Source organism: Procambarus clarkii, chromosome 44 (assembly GCF_040958095.1).
Source record: "Procambarus clarkii isolate CNS0578487 chromosome 44, FALCON_Pclarkii_2.0, whole genome shotgun sequence".
NCBI classification, from domain to species: domain Eukaryota; kingdom Metazoa; phylum Arthropoda; class Malacostraca; order Decapoda; family Cambaridae; genus Procambarus; species Procambarus clarkii.
In genome coordinates, this window is record NC_091193.1 from 25902731 (window position 1) to 25909776 (window position 7046).

A 7046-nucleotide genomic window follows, 5' to 3' on the forward strand; every position below is an offset into this window, starting at 1 on the left:
ATTGGCATAATCATTCTCCTGCACCATGTTGCAACTGGAGATAAAGCTAAAAAGACTGTTACGAGGATATTAAATATATTCTCGAGGCCCAAAGCTATTCTATCCTCCAGATTGATACATTCACTCAACCCCCTCGTGGTCATTGTCATCAGCCTTTTTGGGTAGTCAAAATCACTTTTGATGGTAGGTCCTTTCTGTCTTTCGTTATTCTTGCAGGTGCCAGATGCTCCGTTCAGGAATACATCCCTCTCCTCGTCTCTCCAATAGGCGTTGGAAATTTGGACATGGTCTCTTGCGATGCACTAGTGAGATGTCCCTGGGACCCTTGTATGGAGTCCCAGGTCATTCTAAGACAAGAGTCCTCTTCTTTCCCAGCCTCGCTGCATCAATTTAGATGATGCCCACCCTGCCTTCTCCTGCTTGTGCATACACGACAAATTTGAGGAAGCCATTTTTAATTTAAAACATTGTGATCAGATTTCTTTGCCTGAGGCAAGATGTTGTGTTCGTTGCCTTAACTCTTTCTCCAACATAACTTATGCTTGTGTGTTGCATCCACTTCTCCTCCACACTCTTCACCCCTTTCTTAATTCCACAACTGTTTCCATGCGACCCTGATACTGTACGTCCACCAGCTCCCCGTCTTCTGCTCGTCTCTATTATGACCGTGAAAATTTTCCTCGCTGTTCACTTCCTGGTGTTTCAACCCTCCCTTCCAAGTCTGTTCAATAATCCTTGGTGAATCAGATACCCCTCGATATCGCTCTCCTTATGCAGTTTTGTTCTCATATTGGCATCTTTAGGGAAATTTAGCGCCTTTTGAATATCTTGCAACTTTGATGGTGCTACAGTACACAAGCCTCCCCATCTTGGCTCCTTCTTTTGAAGATTACTTACTTTCAAGTGTTAAGACGTATGGAGCTTTACTCCATATACTGTATACTCCTTGTTGGGTTTGTTATCACACAAGTGACATGCTCACTACAGTACTGTTATGTACTGAATAACAAGAAACCAAGGTGGTGTGTACTCTGACAACCCAGACAGGACTTGAAGTGTGGTTTGTGTAATCCAAATAACCAAGTATAACTGCAGTATATACAGTAGCATTTTGATGTTAGTTCAATCTAAGGAATCAAATATTAAAGATATTGATAAGAGACCATTTGAACATTAAAAGTTATTTACCTGAGAGATACTATATCTAGTGGGCTCAATAGGGACAGGAAGCCAGTGGCTTATTAAAGGCTCTTGTTTCTCCTGTTATTCCTGAGGATTTTTTCCATTTGGATTTTGAACTGCAGTAGTCTACTAGCTTTGGCATTTACACCTTTAACAGGTAGGCAATTAATTAATTCCATGGGTTAAGATTAACTTATGGATGAAAAATCATCTCCTGTTGTTTGTGCTACAAACTGCCTTCCTTGAAGACAAGGGGTGACATTTGCATATTTTCAGTCTCCCTTGAATGTCTCCAAGAGACATTCTTGCATGTCTGCCTCAGTCAAACAGAAATCTTGAAATCTTAAAATGAAATCTTGACCTTGGTCAAAATTTCTTATTGGAGTTTCAGTAACAAAGTTCATTGGCCAATTTCTTTACAATTTTAGAGTGAATTCCATCCAGACCTAGAGCTTTTGATTCATTGAAATTGTTGATACAGTTATAACATTCAGTCTCCTGCTATAAAAATCTTTTTGGAGGTTGTGGTTTAATTATTCTCTTGTGAATAGTAATCTCAGTCAACTACCCTTTTATAGGGAGTTATAACTTGCCTGGTCTCTTCTTTCAAGGGTTTTACTCCTATATGCAGAGTATTAAGCAACAACACTTGTAAAGAAATAACTGGAAAGCACAGTTTTCAATCATCCTGCAAAGAGCATTCATCAAACTAAAATATAATATAGCAAGTGGACATCACAGCTGGGACAGTAAAGGGCAGGATTCCTTTCCATTAAATAAACACAAGTCTAGTTGGTACTGTATGGCCAATACACAAGCCGGTTAAGGTGGTTTCCTAATTTTGACGAAACAAAGGCTAAGGGAATGTTTCATGTTCGATGGCACCGCATTTAAACTCTCCCACTTCTTTCCATCTGGCAATTATGTTACACATGTATGATTGGGTAGAAATCTGTGATAAAAATAGGTTTTGAGAGGGAGGTGGGAGACATGTTTGACTGGCAGATATTTTGTCATTTCATCAGCGACTACACACACACATGACAAGGTAGCCAGGATAATTCCACTTGTTTGTTTACTAAAAATTAGATAAATATTGCATTTCAATAACAAATATATAAGAGAAAAGAATTAGAGGCAGTAGAGCACTACAAAGATAGTTTTACTCTAAACATTGTTGTAAAGAACACATCAAATTGAATATAATTAAGCTTTTAAAGCACTCAACAAAAAACATATTGCTAGAAACAAAATTGAAAAATCCACCAGCTACAGATTTTGAACCATCAGTAAAAGCATCAAGGGATCTGGGGCCAGATTCAACTAGCAGTTGTGCATCATCTTGCGAACCTGTACATCTTCTCAGTCTTTGGCAGCTTTGTTTACATTAGTAAGTTTCCATACTTGTAAACTGTTTACTAATCAAATGTTATAAACAGCTTCCTAATCCTTCAGAGCTCAAACTGTTTAATGTATATAAACAGAGCCACCAAAGATTAAGAAAAGATGTAACAGGTTTGTAAGGACAGTATTTGCATAACTGATTGTAAAATCTGGCCCCCGGAAATGTTCTAGCCTAGTTAACATAATCACCTCAACACACTGGTTTAAAAGTAAGTTACCCAGGACAATTTAGTATAAAAAATATCATTAAACATTTATTGTTAACTTGTTGCTCTTTGTAAAGGCTTCTAGTTGTAGGATATTCAAAAGGTCCCAAACATCATTTAGTATACCAATACTTGTAATACAGTAAAATTGTACAAGACTAGCAGCATTAACGGTATCTGGTTCACCAAGGGGCAAATGACTAAGGGACATTGGGAAAGCAAAACCTAAGATAAGGTAATTATCTGGAGAAAGTGCTAACTAAAGATTTAAAAATCAAAACTAAATTTTATGAGCTGCACAACTAAGCTGGGCAACAGAGCACAGGGCATGACATATGCTGCAAGGCTAGAACAGTTTCCTACTGCTTATTACAGTGACAGCAAGTGGCTACATTTAATTGTATACGGGTTATCTGTAATAACCAACTATATCTAACTATCACTAGTTTCATGGAGACCAATGACCTCCACAACCCAGGCCAACATGGATTTAAAACGGGAAGATCATGCCTCACACAGCTATTTGACCACTACGTCAAAATCACTGAGGCATTAGAAGAAAAACAAAATACAGATGTGGAATACACAGACTTTGAAAAGGCATTTGATAATTGTAACCATGGAGTGATAGCACACAAAATGAAGTCCATGGGAATAACAGTTAAAGTAGGACAGTGGATATTCAATTTTCTGCCAAACAGAACACAAAGAGTAGCAGTCAACCAAATAAAATAGTCCAAGTGCAGTTAAAGCTCTGTATCTCAGGGTACAGTTCTTGAACCACTGCTTTTCCTTATTCTCATATCAGATATAGACAAAAATACAAGTTACAGCTTTGTATCATAATTTGCAGACACAAAAATCAGCATGAAAATTACCTCTGCTGAAGACATTGAAAAACTACAAGCAGATACAGTATTACTAAAGCTTTCGATTGGGCAGCAGAAAATAACATGATGTTTAACAGTGAACAATTACAGGTACTCTGGTACGGTAAAAATGAGGACCTTGAACAAAATACAGTACAGTGAACAAAACACAATCAAATCTCCCCATAGTAGAAAAGTGGCATATAAAGTATCTGGAAATAATTATGTCTGAGACCTAACGTTCAGGGAGCATAACTAAGCAAATATTGCATCGGCCAGAAATATGATAAGATGGATTATGAGAACCGTCAAATCCAGGGATCCCATCACAATGATTGTACTATTCAAATCACTTGTGCTGTCCCGTCTTGAGTACTGGTCGATACTCCATTTCCCTCTTCAGAGCAGGAGAGGTTGCTGAAATAAGAGGAAATGCAGAGAACATATTCAGCATACATAGACACGATAAAGCACCTAAACTATTGAGATCATCTCAAAGCTCTCCAAATGTACTGCCTAGAAAGGAGATGAGAGAGGTATCAAATAATATACACATGGGCCAGGTCCCAAATCTACAACGTAAAATAACAACATTCTAAGAGTGAAACGATATGTAAGAAAATGCAGAATAGAATCAGTGAAGGGCAGAGGTGCAATAGGCACAATCAGAGATCCATGGTTGTTTAACATACTCCCAACAAATGCAAGAAAAATATATATATATATATATATATATATATATATATATATATATATATATATATATATATTTATATATATATATATATATATATATATATATATATATATGTCGTACCTAGTAGCCAGAACGCACTTCTCAGCCTACTATGCAAGGCCCGATTTGCCTAATAAGCCAAGTTTTCATGAATTAATGTTTTTTCGACTACCTAACCTACCTAACCTAACCTAACCTAACTTTTTCAGCTACCTAACCTAACCTAACCTATAAAGATAGGTTAGGTTAGGTTAGGGAGGGTTGGTTAGGTTCGGTCATATATCTACGTTAATTTTAACTCTAATAAAAAAAAATTACCTCATACATAATGAAATGGGTAGCTTTATCATTTCATAAGAAAAAAAATAGAGAAAATATATTAATTCAGGAAAACTTGGCTTATTAGGCAAATCGGGCCTTGCATAGTAGGCTGAGAAGTGCGTTCTGGCTACTAGGTACGTTATATATATATATATGTCGTACCTAATAGCCAGAACGCACTTCTCAGCCTACTATTCAAGGCCCGATTTGCCTAATAAGCCAAGTTTTCATGAATTAATGTTTTTTCGTCTACCTAACCGACCTAACCTAACCTAACCTAGCTTTTTTTGGCTACCTAACCTAACCTTACCTATAAATATAGGTTAGGTTAGGTTAGGTAGGGTTGGTTAGGTTCGGTCATATATCTACGTTAATTTTAACTCCAATAAAAAAAAATTGACCTCATACATAGAGAAAAGGGTTGCTTTATCATTTCATAAGAAAAAAATTATAGTAAATATATTAATTCAGGAAAACTTGGCTTATTAGGCAAATCGGGCCTTGAATAGTAGGCTGAGAAGTGAGTTCTGGCTACTAGGTACGACATATATATATATATATATATATGTCGTACCTAGTAGCCAGAACTCACTTCTCAGCCTACTATGCAAGGCCCGATTTGCCTAATAAGCGAAGTTTTTATGAATTAATTGTTTTTCGACTACCTAACCTACCTAACCTAACCTAACCTAACTTTTTCGGCTACATAACCCAACCTAACCTGTAGAGATAGGTTAGGTTAGGTTAGGTAGGGTTGGTTAGGTTCGGTCATATATCTACGTTAATTTTAACTCCAATGAAAAAAAATTGACCTCATATATAATGAAATGGGTAGCTTTATGATTCCATAAGAAAAAATTTAGAGAAAATATATTAATTGAGGAAAACTTGGCTTATTAGGCAAATTGGGCCATGCATAGTAGGCTGAGAAGTGAGTTCTGGCTACTAGGTACGACATATATATATATATATATATATATATATATATATATATATATAATATATATATATATATATATATATATATATAATTATATATATATATATATATATATATATATATATATATATATATATATAATATATATATATATATATATATATATATATATATAATATATATATATATATATATGTCGTACCTAGTAGCCAAAACGCACTTCTCAGCCTACTATGCAAGGCCAAATTAGCCTAATAAGCCAAGTTTTCCTGAATTAATATATTTTCTCTTATTTTTTTCTTATGAAATGATAAAGCTACCCATATCATTATGTATGAGGTCAATTTTTCTTTATTGGAGTTAAAATTAACGTAGATATATGAACGAACCTAACCAACCCTACCTAACCTAACCTAACCTATCTGTTTAGGTTAGGTTAGGTTAGGTAGCCGAAAAAGTTAGGTTAGGTTAGGTTAGGTAGGTTAGGTAGTCGAAAAACAATTAATTCAGGAAAACTTGGCTTATTAGGCAAATTGGGCCTTGCATAGTAGGCCGAGAAGTGCGTTCTGGCTACTAGGTACGACATATATATATATATATATATTATATATATATATATATATATATATATATATATATATATTATATATATATATATATATATATATATATATATATGTCGTACCTAGTAGCCAGAACGCCCTTCTCGGCCTACTATGCAAGGCCCGATTTGCCTAATAAGCCAAGTTTTCCTGAATTAATATATTTTCTCTAATATTTTTCTTATGAAATGATAAAGCTACCAATTTCATTATGTATGAGGTCAATTTTTTTTTATTGGAGTTAAAATTAACGTAGATATATGACCGAACCTAACCAACCCTACCTAACCTAACCTAACCTATCTTTAAAGGTTAGGTTAGGTTAGGTAGCCGAAAAAGTTAGGTTAGGTTAGGTTAGGTAGGTTAGGTAGTCGAAAAAACATTAATTCATGAAAACTTGGCTTATTAGGCAAATCGGGCCTTGCATAGTAGGCTGAGAAGTGCGTTCTGGCTACTAGGTACGACATATATATATATATATATATATATATATATATATATATATATATATATGTCGTACCTAGTAGCCAGAACTCACTTCTCAGCCTACTATTCAAGGCCCGATTTGCCTAATAAGCCAAGTTTTCCTGAATTAATATATTTACTATAATTTTTTTCTTATGAAATGATAAAGCAACCCTTTTCTCTATGTATGAGGTCAATTTTTTTTTATTGGAGTTAAAATTAACGTAGATATATGACCGAACCTAACCAACTCTACCTAACCTAACCTAACCTATATTTATAGGTAAGGTTAGGTTAGGTAGCCAAAAAAAGCTAGGTTAG